General features: G+C 47.3%; 1 protein-coding gene across 3 annotated transcripts in view; it reads left to right on the forward strand.

Moving 5' to 3' along the window:
- Nucleotides 1–1,141: 1,141 nt before the first annotated feature.
- SLC7A14 (solute carrier family 7 member 14) overlaps nt 1,142–13,643 on the forward strand; it is a 34,334-nt gene continuing 21,832 nt past the window's right edge. For all 3 annotated transcript variants that reach the window (XM_054836009.1, XM_054836008.1, XM_054836007.1), the window contains exon 1: nt 1,142–1,315. The gene's annotated coding sequence lies outside the window, so the exon portion shown is untranslated. The remainder of the gene's footprint in view (nt 1,316–13,643) is intronic.

Below are 13,643 nucleotides of genomic sequence, written 5' to 3' on the forward strand. Positions count from 1 at the left end.
GGTAAAGCTAAGCTGGAGAGAGAAAGGAGTCTGGTAAAAAACTGGGAAAGTGATGGCACTCATCTGGAAAGCCACAAAAAATACCACAGAAATCAAGGCTGGAAAGGAAATCAGAGATGATGTGTGGTCCGCTACCCTGCCCAAAGCCAGGCTTGAGGACATCCTGGCTAGGTTTATCTGTGCAGTGTTGCTGTCTGCAGGTCCCCAGAAGGTCACCACTATTGATGCAGTTCCTGTCAGGGTCATTCACATTAGGCAAACATCGGTTTCCTGAACTGAACCAAACCTGAAGGATCACACCTTTCATTTCTGTCAGCAGATATTTATTTCAGTGTTTAGAGAATAAATACCTTCTCCCCACTTGAGGCACACCTCACATCTGGGAATGGGTCCCGTTAGAAGTTATAGCATGCAGCTGTAACAGACCCTGAAATCTTACCCTTGCCAGACATCACTGGAGATGAAACCATTGTGGATTTGGTGTCAAAATGGTAAGAATACAGATACAGAGAGGGAGTGCTTCTAGAGGAAACCAAATAGCAAGAATCAAAAAATAAGAATGCAAAAAGGAAAAATAAGGACTAATCTTGAACATAAATCCCAGCTATCGTCAAAAGCAGCTATGGATATAAAATATAAAATATATCCTGCTCATGATATCTAACTCCTCCCAGCCAGGTCACGCAGAAGGCTGGACAACACGGCAAGCTGCAATACATGAGGCATTATTTTAGTCCTAATTCTGCCTGTTCCAGGATTACAGTATTAGCACCCAAATCTCACAGTGTGGCTCAAGGAGAAAACAAAGTGGGGGTTCCCCACCCTCTGTCCCTGGGGTGAGGAAAACCCTGCTCTGGAGGAGGCAGCCAGGAGAGTTATTTTTCAGCAGCCGGGCAATTTGGGGGAGGCCGCCCGCAGCTCTGGGGACACTTGGGCAGGCAGAGAGGACTCGATGGGTGGGGACGCGGCCGCGGGGGTGGCAGCCCCGCGCAGGGAAGTCTCCCGGGCCCGGCACGGCTCGGCGCGACCCGTGGGTATTGCCGGGCGGTCACATGCGGCAGGCGGGGAGAGCGCAGAGAGGGGGAAGCGCTGAATAATTGAGGAGCTGCAGCGCCCTCCTCCTTCCCTCCATCCCTCCTCCCTCCATTCCTCCCTCCTCCCTCCTCCCTCCGCCCTGCGTGCGCGGCCGGGAGCCGGGGCCGGCGGTGCCCAGCGCAGCCCCCCCGCCGGCTGCAGCAGCGCAGCCGCCCCCGCCGGGGTGCGCGCCCGCGGCAGCTCCGCAGCATCGCCCGCCCGCTGCCCTCTGCGCCCGGCGGTGAGTGTCCCGGGGAGGGGAAGGGAAGGGGGATGGAGGGAGGAGGGGGGGAAGGCTCTTCCTCGCGCTGCCACTCTCCTGCCCGGGGGGAGCGGCTCGGAGCCTCTCCGGGGTGCGGGGGCCCGGCTGCGAGCCCGGGAGAGGTCTGGCCCGGGGGCCCCGCGGGGGAGGGTGAGGGCGGCCGTGGCTCCCCCCACAACGCACACGGGGTCGGCTTCTGCCCCGCCCGGGGCCGGCGCGGCAAGGGGGGCACCCCAGCTCCTCCGGGCCACGGGGGACCGTCCCCGGGGGACCCCAGCCCGCTTGGGCATCCCCCTGCCCCGGCCGGGCTGCGGCCCCGTGTTTACAAAGTGTCGGGGCACTCGGCGGAGGGGAGGAGGTGGAAGCATCAGGGCTGGCGGCGCGGGATTGATAGGGAACAGGGAAAAAACAGAGTGAGAGGAGAAATACCGGGTGGCCTGACCGAAGCGACAGCTCTCGCTACAGGTTACCGCACAAAACACGTGAGGGGAAGGTCGGGACGCTGCGGGCAGGGGGGCAAAAGGCAGAAAATAAATCCGAGCAGAAGAGAAACCCAGAGGGAGGCGGGCAAGGACACGAGGGCAGGTTCGACCCGCCGGGGGGCCGGCACGGGAGGGTGCTGGTGGCGGGCGGGGGCCGCGGGCTGGAGCCGGATCACGCGTGGGGCCGTGCGGGGCCGGGTAGCGCCGTGCGGGCGGACGCTGTCCGCGGTGCTGAAGCCCCGACGGGGCGGCCCCGGGCGCAGGCGGCCCCCGCCGAGGCCTCCCCCCACGGACGCGGCTGGCCCACGCACATGGACCCACGGATTGACGGCTCCGTCCTCCCTCCGGCGCCTGCAAAACTCCCTCTGACTTAGATCCCGGTAATGGAGTTAGCTTCCTTTTTACGTCACCCCCGACTGGGTGCTGTTTATTGATTCCACACGGGTATTTTCGAACTGCCTAATACCAACCGTCCGCCCGCCCCAGCCCCGGGTAGGTGTGCTTCAGCATCACCATATTGAAAATCCTAATCTCTTTTCTCAGAATTTGCTTTCCAGCTCAGGTTTTGCAGCCTATTAAATGTTAGTTTATACAGATTGACTTAGTGCCTTCCTGCCACAGGCTGTACCTAGAGAGCTCTAATATAGAGCTTCATAAATCGACATAGACTCCGGGGAGGAATAGGAAGCAGTATTACACTGGTGGACCCCAGAGAAGACTTGCAGCTCAAAAGGGCCATGTCTGATTTAATCTAGCATATTAACTAATGAATCCTTCCACTGTCCCTAAGTAGCAGGCAAGTACATTTTAGCATGCCAAAGCATTTGTTTAATTGCCCAAAAACTGTCATGAGACTGAAAGTCTGATTGCTAAAGATATTTACATGTGTTCATTTTATTGGTACACATTGCTAAGGCATATGACTTACCGTAGTTGAACAACATATTGTAAACAAACAAAAACCCTCAAACAAGCCAAAACCAATACAAGAGTGAGAAGTTACCTAGATTAAACTAATTATCTGTTCCTGAAACGTACTGCTCCATGGGGAATCCTTGTTGCAAGAGAACAGACAAGTAAGGGGTTCTTGCATAGATCCAAGGCCCAAGTGCCATTTCGCATTTTCATCTGTCAAAGGTGCTGAACTTTGCCAACAAAACAGAGACTGATGAGTAGTAAATGATGCTGACAAAGAATCTCAGGTCCTCTCAAAGTAAAGTCAAATGTACAGTACATATTTGAGAAGACAGGATGGAGGCAATATCTGCAATAGGACAAGCCATTGAACAAGACCCAGGAAAAAAAATCTTCATTCAATTGCTGCTCAGTAAGAAAAGATGTAGGAAGGAAATTTTACCTCAGCCCTTGGAAACTGAGATGGCTAGAATACAGCAGACATCAACAAAAATGACAATAAAATTGGAAGATAAAGAAAGAAAGAAAGAAAGAAAGAAAGAAAGAAAGAAAGAAAGAAAGAAAGAAAGACAGAAAGAAAGAAAGAAAGAAAGAAAGGCCAAAGCCTGTCACGGACCAGAGAAAAGCCCTTACAATGGAGGAAGTATAGCACCTGAGCACCTTTTCACTTCATTGAAAAGAAGGGTGGTAGGTGACTGGATTCTTGAATCTAAGAGCCTCTGCAGAAAGAAATTACTAGGCACTGAGTTATTCCTCTGTCTGCCAAAGAAAGGCACAACATGAACTAGTTCCGACATACTAAAGCCAAAACATTCTGATTTAAGTGAGGGATCACATTTTTTAACAGTGGAGGGCTGATGACCTGATGAAGGAGCTATCGGAAAACCTGCTGGATTCTCCATCTGTTTATGTCAAGACTCGATGTCCTCCTAAAAGATGCAACTTAGCCAAAGCAAGTCATTGAGCTCCCTGCAGGAGTAATTGCCTGGAAGCTAATGGCCTGCGATTCAGACAAAATTAACTTGGTGGACTTAATGGTACCTTCAGTCCTTAATTCCCCAAGTTAGGCACAGAGATTTACAACTTTGCTTCCAAGTGCCCCAGCCTCCCCTCTAGACACGAACAACATTCCCAGCAGGTGGGATTTTTGACCACATACCAAAAGCAGAACAAATGACAGACCAACTTATATTTTAAATCCTGTAATTTTCTAACTTGTTTCATTAATTAACTCTCCCTAAAAAGAATCTCTTTGTCTATATTGCAGTAAAGTGAAGCAATTTAAAATGTAAGTCATTTTTCTTAGGGAGTCAGTCATGACTCTTAAGTTGAGACATATCTTACCTTTCTCTAATTTTTTAGGATCATATGAAAATGATGAAAATTCATTCTTTATGAAACTTCAGAGTCTCAGATGGGATCCTATCAGAATGGATTCCAGCCCAAAATATTTTAAAGGATATATTTATAGGCCAACTTGACACTACTTCCTTCTTGAAGCACAAGACAGTCTGTTTTCTCAGTTCTGAAATCACATGCATATAATAAGATTTCATCCATCTTCCCTTGAAGACAACAGGATTTTTTCTAGAAAATTCAATGACAACAGGATAACGTCTTAATAGCTGAATTAATGGTTTTCCTGTGAAGCCCTGCAACATTCAAGCAAATAGGATGGCAAGAACTTAGACAAACATAAATAGAATCCTAGCCTCTTCATTAAAAAAAAAAAAGGATAACAGAGTAGTCTATAACAGGATATACTTAGTCCCTCAGACTTCTTAGCCCCCAAATAATCAAAAGATTGCCTTCAGAGCATCTGAGCTATTAAGATCACCATAATGTATATGTTTAACCAACATGTTGTGGTCTGGATTATTAAGACATTTTAAAAATAAGAATGTAAAAAAGAATCAAATACTTCTACATTCATGTGTGGTAGTGGGATCCCTATGTCACACAAAAAAACCCATTAGCAGGTGGGTAGCATTTGTGTTTTTAAAAAAAATCACTCCCAGATTGGCGCTCCCTATAAAATATAAAGCCATTGTCGCTCCTGACCTTGTCATTCCTGTGAGAGACAGTAGATCTAAGGATGGAAGAGGATCCAGAGTCAAGCAATACAGTAAGCATTTTTAAGCTACTTCCTATGGATATGAAAACCTGGCCAGAGTCTCACCTTGGCCCAGGGTGAATCTGCTGAACTCATTAAGCCATCCACAGTGTAAATGGGAGCAGATTCTAACTTAGATCCATGAGCCACAGAGATTACTAAAACATCTTTTATTTACAAGCAATGAGATGTAGCTAAGCTGTGATTGTCAACTGGAAACTGCCTTCTAGTACCGAGCAATTTTTCTCTTGTGTATGTTTCCTTGGCTCCTCGAAGAGCAGCCCTGCCTCTAGACTATGCGGTCATCAGCACGGGGCTGGCTCCAGCTAGCGTCGATGCTGCCACCGCAGCCCATCCCTTTCTGTCACCAGGCTGGAACATCCCTAGGAGAAAACTATTTTTCCCTGCAATAAAACTGTCAGAGCAAAGCCCAGGCACTTAACGAAACAAAACCAGCGAGGTGGAGCCATGCAGCACGTGACTCTATTGTTTCTGTTCCTCTGCACAGCGATTGTATCAATAATTTACTGAACAACATGATACCATAAATTAAATCTACCTGGCGGGTGAACAGAAGAAGAGTTTTTGTGGCACAGGTCTTTCAAGCGTCACGTCCTAATTCTGAGAGAACAGGGTTACAGGATCAAGTGATTTGCTGCTTATAGGGAAATAGGTTACTGCTGCCATGCTACAAGTGTCCACGGGGGTGTATGTGTAGAAAATTCAGGTAAGCATTTAAAAAACCAAATGTGTGCTTGATCCACAAGTGAGCAAGGTTTGAGGGCAGCCACTGGCCCTGCTGCCATATGTGTTGGTGACTGTGACCTAAGTTGGTGGTTTGGTCCATTCCTCGTGCAGGTCCTCAGCTCCCAGAGTGCAGGCTGGGTCTTAATAAGATTTTTTTAAAGCTGAGGATGGAGCCACCCACTGTGCTTAGATGCCACTTGCATATCTGGGCACATTCCACCCACAGCAGCACAATTAAAATTAGCTTTAAGTGTGTGCTTAAGAACATTATTGAACCGGGTCTTACTGATGGACCTGTTGAGCTGTTCTAAACAAGCAACGAGCACTGCTCAGCAATGCCATGGTGGTGTCCAGGTAGGATTTGGACATCCTAGTCTGGTAGTGAAGGAAATGTATGCTTCTCCTGCCTGTCCTTCATCCTTGGCTGGGAACAGGCAGAAAGCATTGGCAAGAGGTCTTGCACCACTCCAGCCCCACAGCAAGATGCTCAGGAAGCTTCTGGGTACGTGAGCGCCTTGTCTAAGGCACCTGGGCAACAGCAGGTGTGTTCCACTCATTAACCGGCTGTGGAAGCAACAGGGACCAGGAGATATGCAATTAATAACTCGAGTCACCAGCTCTGTACAAAGTAAATTAAGACAGAAAGCCGGAATGTGTCAAGTTTGTCTGGCTGAGAGCTTCAGCACAAAAACTACAGCAATAATATTTCAGTGCCTGTATTCTCTGCTCTTAATTGTGTGCGGGCGCACAAGTCAAGTTGTGCTTGCCAGGCAGGGCAGCTCCCCATGGGGAGATTCTCCACTTACTGTAGCTGGGAGACAAAATGTGTTGTCTTAGTGAAAGAAAGTGGGTTTTGGGGTGTCACCAGTAAGGGAGGCTAAGAACAAATACACAATTAGCTACCAGGGCTTCAATGGTAAGCAAATTTTAAGCTAAAGGTAAGCATGTTTGCTTGTGCTGATTCCCTTGCTACACAAGGACATCTCTGGGCAGTGTGTGTGCATCACTCAGGAATATTATAATATCCTAATTTTTATGGTATTAGCATTTTTAAGAACACATAATTCTTCATTTAATTCTGCTTTGCTAGTACCATCCTAGATGCTGATTTAGTCTTAGATGTGCATTCATAACTCAGGCATCAAAATGTCTCAAATGTCAAAAAGCCCTCATGCTACAATGTCAGGTGTTACACTGCACGCTGCTTAGGTGGTGCGGTGCATTTGCCTGACTGATGATGATAAATGCCTAAACACAGAAAATCTGTTCAAAATCGTCGTCTTTGATCAACTTGTGCTCACGTTACTCATATAATCGGTTGTGTTGAAATGCAGGAAGATTACTCATGTAAGGCAAGGATTTTTTGTCCTAGTGAATAATAAGAATAAGCAGCCAAACATGTAATAAAAGCAGCAGGAGCGCTATTCACTTCCTTGGAAGTGCGTTGAATCTACCTCACACTTCTGTTGAGGAATGTTGTGACACAGGTTACAACCAGCCAAATTCCACCACAGCTCTAGGCTCCCTTTTTCATATGCAAAAACCCCCATTGATTTGCATATACTACCGTTGCTTCTTCTGGAGCCTTTAGCAGGCTCGGGATTGATAAATGCGTCTTTCCAGCTTCTTCTGAGGAAAGTAGTTCTGTGAGAACCTCTCCTGCAATAATTAGCTGATAGCCAAAATCATGGAAACGGGGCAGCGAGGCATAATCAATTACACTTGTATAACCGCTGATGGAACATGATAACTAATTAATGAGACCGTGCGCACATACAAAAGAGAAATGCATTTGAAACCCGGCAAGAACTGAACTGTGTTTGTAAGCCTGATGTGTTTACAGCGTAAAAGACCAGTTCAGACTCCTGCTAAATTATTACAGAGAGCCGGAAAGAGTGCTGTTAAGTGAGAGTCAGCAATGAGAAGAAAAAACCCTATTTCTTAGGGGGGAATAAAGGAATGTCTATAAAACCAGCAATCTTCAAAATAAAATTAGAGGCTTAAAAATAGTGAATTTTCAGATCCTGTGTTTGATATGCAGGTCATATTTTTTTTTTTCCTGGTTTGGATGACAAAGCCAAAGTGTTAAATCGGTACTTTACTGAAGAATTTAATTTGTGTTTTTGCCACTGAAATTCAAAACGCTACCCAGAAATGAAACTAGTTGTCATAATGATGCATCAGCCTGAGTCTCGCAACAGTAAAAATCCATTTTGTTTAGAGAGCCTCACACATTAATAAATAAGCCAGTCTCTGAATTATGTCAAATGAAAAAAGCTCTCCTGGCTGGCCTGGAGCAAACCATAATGACTTTCATTCTGTGGTGTAAAAGTATGGATCTACAGAGGAAAGAAAAAGAAAGCACAACCCAGTAATTACAGAGATTTCCTCCTGCATGTTGTTAAAGCAAAGACAGTTTTTAAATGAGTATAATTCTAGACCTGGTGACCCAGGTCTAAATATTTCAGCGGTACAAAGGCAGCCTTTGTCCACTCTGACAGTGAGATTCGTTACAGAAAATGTGTATCTCATCAAAGCGGTAATTACTGAAAGTATAACCCATTACCCAAAAAATAAGGAAAAGCCCAGAGCTGCAAACACAAGGCGAGCACTCTGCTGATGCCAACTGCTAGAACAGTATCTACCCAGCGTTGCAACCAGACAACTCGCTATCACCCGGTGAAGACACTACCCTAGCAGGAAGATGCCTCTTTCCCCTTGTGACAGCTCAGGGTCTGGAGCCGCTACTATCAAAACCAGAGGGAAGGTTGCAGAGGTACGTGCCAGCACGAGATGAATCTCGGTTCCTGGACGCCTGGCTTGCAGTGTTTTGAACGCCTGAATTTCAGAGGTCAGCACATTAGTCCTTGAAACAGCCTGAGCGCCTGGACCTGTGAGCACAGCTTCCTTTCAGAGTTTCATTTATTCGACCGTGCCATGGCTCGTGACCGTAAAAGGATGGAGGAGACCGTATTGGTAGCCGTAAGCATTGGTAGCAGTATCTGCACTTCAAGTGCTAAAATCACCACAAATGAGCACTTGAAGGTGCATAGAGACACAAGGGTCCTTCTGCAGATGACCACGGGCCAGTACCAAAGCAATATTGTTTCCAACAAGGCACGGCTAAGAGGAGCGTTAATAGTTTTTAGCATGGGTTTCTCTTCCGCTTCCTTAGAGACCCCAGCTGATGTAACTGCTCATGCACTTCTGTAAGGTTGCTCCTTTCTCCATTTTACTGATGGAGAAGCAAATTTACTAATTTCTTGTGGTTTCATCACTCCCATAGAGGGAGCCTGTTAAAGCAGTTCCAAGAAGTTCCTGGTTCCCCATCTCCTGCTCAGCTCACCCAGCTATTGATTTGTCATTTCCCTGCATTAGCAGTATCGTTACATTTTTAAGGCTTTTACTTTGCCATCTCAAGACAACAATGACAAACTAGACCTTTTTAGAAATGTGCAAATTGATTATACCTCTTTCTCCGTAATGCTCGCTCTCTTTTTTTTTTTTTGTTGTTGTTGTTGTTGTTTTGTTTCCCCTTCTGGTGATTAAATAGCTTTTTTGCAAACACAAATGGAGCACTTCATGCATATTGCATTATTTACAGCTCGGCACTCACAGCCTGTTGTATCTGTCATAAGTACCCTGCACTCGGTCCTATGCCACTCTGCACCAGGAGGAATCATTGGTACCTGGACAAAAAGGACAGAAAACAAGTGAAACCCCAAAGTGCCAGGCATAGGACTGCTTTCTAAAGGCACAAGGGAGAAGGACAGTAGAAAACCTGATGTCTTGGGAAGGTGGATTTACTGTCTAAGGGGAGGGGACATGCCTGCAGGGATGCCCATGAGCATCTTGGAAAGGGCAAATGATGCCTCTGGGTTCCCATCCCCTGCAGGCTATAAGGGCTATAGGTGCTACATCCAAATGCATCCAGCCTCTAGGAAGCAGGAAAACACTGATCCCTCCAGCCCTAGAGCTCTTTCTCACTAGTCTGATGCTCCAGAGGATCCCAAGGGACACTGGCAGCCTGGACCAACTACTTGTGAGGTTGGCACGTAATTGACCCTGGCAACTTAGAACAACCCAATACCAAGGGATCTGCTGGCCTTCACTGCGATCGGCTCCAATTTCACCCCTGCACGTGTCACTTCAGCTCCCATTTATTTCTCGGGCAGGTGAGTACCCAGCCACCTGAGCCTTCTCATTGCTCACCTCCATGAGCATGGTACCCCAAGACTGGTGCTCAAATACCAACGTAGCTATTTAGCTTTGGAAACAGGACCCACCAACTGGAGGTTTAACACCTCTCCCATTCTTCTCTCCACCTTTCCCCTGGTTATTCAGGCAGTCCAGTCTCTCCTCAGAGATGACAGTGGTTAAACCAACACACTGTAGCACTCCTCTGAAGGCTGGAGAGGGGCAAGAAGAGTAATCTCTATGTACATGTTAATTATTTTACTGGATTACATGTCTATGCTCTTTTGACTCTTGCACTAGAGACTAGAATACAAAGTTTAAGGACTCCTGGGAGCTGGCTCTGGATGCATGGGACCCTTGTCTTATGTCTTCGGTCAAATTAAATATTTCCTCTTTTATTTTACTTATTTGTCAAAAGAAGATAACGATGTTGAGCCGTCTTACAGCAGTGCTAATGTTGGTAAAGCACTTAAAGTAACATGGATGGAAGTAACACAGAGAAGTGCTGTTCAACCCCTCCACTTCCATTTTGCTATGAAGACACAGAGAAAAAAATCCCTGAACCCTTTTTTTTTTTTCAGTTGATGCAACATAGAAAGTTGGTCTTAAACCTGAAATATATCACTAGTTTCGTTTAGCAAGAATTTTAGTTTAAATTAACCACAGCTCCCCTTGAATTGCTGAAGCAGAGGTAAAAATGGAAAGCTTAAAAATAAAAGAGCCCAAAATTAACAGCAAAGGCACAAGGCCAGATTGCTGAAGCTGGACCCACGTGAGCGGTGCCGGGACCAGCAGGGACCAGCCCTCGCTCTCGGCTCTGTGCCTGGCTTTTAAATCCCTTTAAGGAGGGCTGATGATGGAGACAGAGCCAGCTTTTACAGTGGCAGCCCAGCTGGGGATCAACACTGTAAAAACAAGCACATAAAACTCCAAATCAAATTACATTCGCAATGAAAACATTAACGTGACGAGCAGCCCCGACAGAAGGCATCCCTCTGGTCGGCGGCCACCAGAGCTGCTGCCTGACTCCCGCCGCATCGCACCACTGACGTCATTTCTTTGCCTGCTGTAGGAGCTGTAATGAAATTCAGTATCTTGTGTCTCTTCATACAAGTAGCTCACCGCTACCGGGCTAGTAATTAAAAGAAAATGGGGAGGGGGAGCAGGGAAGTCAGGCTAGCACATTTCTTTCTCTTTCTCTTGTCCTTCATCTGGGATCACAGTGGGTTTGCTGCCAGGAGCTGCCTCTCGCACCCCCTGGAGCCTTTGGGGCTCCCTGTTCCCAGGGGCGACGCTGCAGCCCAGCTCAGCACGCAGCCCCTATGCAGAGCGGGCAGGGGGTCTGAGGGCTGTTGCTCCTGTGCTGTGAACACCTGTATTACTCTTTCCGAGGTCCACAGCAGGCACAGCCTCGGGGTTTGATAGGAACCTGCTTCAACCCTGCATCTCTTGGGGCACATCTCCCCTGGGCAAGGAGGAGAGGGCTTTCCCCTTAAAAAGCCCTGCAGCAAACTGGGTGCTGCTGCCCCCTGTGCCAGGGCCATCCTGACCCAGCTGCTGCCAGGGCATCAGCAAGTTTTTCTCTGTAATAATGACTTCTGTGAGCCATGAAAACCAGAGGAAATCCAACCTTTTCCTCTTAATAAGTGCCCCTGCCTGGCTTTCCATCAATTCATCACCAGGAACTCTCTTTTTTCATTTATCACCATCTATGTTCTGTTTCTTGTTGCACTCCCAGCATTTTTTAATAGAAGTCTTTGCTTAAGGATACCCCTATGGACTCCTGGTCAGAGGGGAGTCATTAAGAGAAAAATCAAATTAGCCATCCCAAAGCACAGCCGAGGTATGGGGAAGCTGGAGCTGTGGGGGGTGACGAGGATGGGCTATGCTGGGGGGCACCACACTGCATCCCGCTGGCATGGGACAGCCAGCAGAAAGCAGCTTTACATCAGGAATAATTCGGCCCCGACCCAGACACTAAGGAAGATCCATGCCTGTAAATACCTAGGCCTCTCCTTCTGACTTGATTGCTGTTTTAGTTAATTTACCCTAATGAAGAAGAGTGTTTCAGTACAAACAGGGGTTGCTAACGAGCATGCGGTGGCAGCAGCAAGCGCCAGCTGGGGAGGCGGCAGCCGGGGAAAACCAACCCAGACTGCCTGATGATGGAGAGCTGCGCAGCTCCAAAACCTGGCTGCAGCTCCCCGAGTCGGGCTTGCCCCCTCTGAGCTGCAGCTTCCTTGAGTTTCCCAGCTTTATTATAAAGAGAGCAGATAAAGCCCGCAAATAAAAAAACTCTCCTTCCCTCTCGCTGTGTGCTGCTAGCTAACAAAGGTTAGTGGAGCAGAGCAGAAACGAGCCATCTCTGCCCCATGTAAATGGTTTCCATCCATGAGATTTTTTTTATAGCTTCAAGTGGAGTGAAAGGATGTTTTCCAAGCTACAGAGCAGCAATATGCTGATCTCGCCTAAACATCTGGAATAGTTTCGAATGATCGCTTTAATTGAATATGGCGGCAATTATAGAGTTATTTCATTTCAGACGTTGTGGAGGTTTCTTTCCCTTGGTGACTCAGGAGGGGTTGTACAAATCCCAGGGCTACGTTGGGCTGCCCCATGGCAATGGACAGCCATGCAGGAGGACCCGGTCCCAGCCCAGCCCCAGGCAGCTGGAACAGCTCAGTAACCTAAACCTGGGCACATCACAAATCCACCAGCCCCCTTTAAATTTAAACCATTTAAAATATTTAAGTTTTTTTTTATTATTCTAGCAGTTTAAAATTATTCCTGGACAAGGCTGCCCTGTCTTCCTTTGAGGTTCTTTGCAATGCTAGTGAGAAAGTAATTTCCGTACCCTGACGTGCCTCAAGAGAGAACTGGGTTGTCTGAATCAGTCATGCTCAACTCTCTTCACTTTGAGGGACACACTAATTTTTCCAGCGTGGATGTAGATCCCTCCAGCAAGACCTGAGCATATGCCACCCTTCCCAAAGCCTTCATCAGCCACCCATGGACATCGCAGACATGATGATGAAAAATTGCTGATCTCCAACTGCATCAGTCCCAACTCCCTTAAAACAAAGGGCAGGTCTTCCCATGCCAAAGCACAAAGCTGGCGATGGGACCAAGGACCAGCCCGCAGCCTTGGCACCTCCATCCCATGCCATCCTACCTCTTCCGGTGGCCCAGCAGCTCCTCTGTGACAAGCACAGCCTTCACAAAGACTTCCAGAAATGGTATAAAGACATCAAGAGAGACAAACCAGTTCTTCCTGGTGTTCATCTCTTCCCATAGTTAATCACTCAACTTTAATCTGTCCAGCCTCAACTTCCAGCCATTGATTCTCATTATGCTTTTCCTTACAAGAGTCAAGAGCTAGGTCTTCAGTATCTGTTATTTTCACCTTGTGATGGGGTTTTGGCACGAGCAAGCCAAGGACAGGCACACTTTAGAAATGTGTTTTCTTACAGTGCAAACTACCTGAGAAAATTATGCAAAGATAAGGGTGTCTAGTTTGTAACAGTTAAAAGAACCCAGACTGACACTTCTGCCCAGTTTCTGGGCTAGTTTAAGTCAAGCCTAAGCATAGCAACCTGATTCTTTCAAACTTAACTAGGAGCATCCATGAAGTCCCAGTAAGAATGGGAAGTGGTTCGGTGAAGTGCCACAAGACCTCTTTGCCAGCCCATGCTTCAGAGATGCCATGCTCTGGATAAGAGGAGGATAAATTTTGGGTGGTGATCACTTTTTGGTTAGAGGAGTTACATCTCCCCCCCATAGCCAAAACGCAGCCCTGGTGAAGCAGAGCCACTCTGGAGACTCTGGTACATGGGCACGCTGCCCCGGGGGCTGC

The sequence above is a fragment of the Grus americana genome, chromosome 9 (genome assembly GCF_028858705.1).
Source record: "Grus americana isolate bGruAme1 chromosome 9, bGruAme1.mat, whole genome shotgun sequence".
NCBI classification, from domain to species: Eukaryota; Metazoa; Chordata; class Aves; order Gruiformes; family Gruidae; genus Grus; species Grus americana.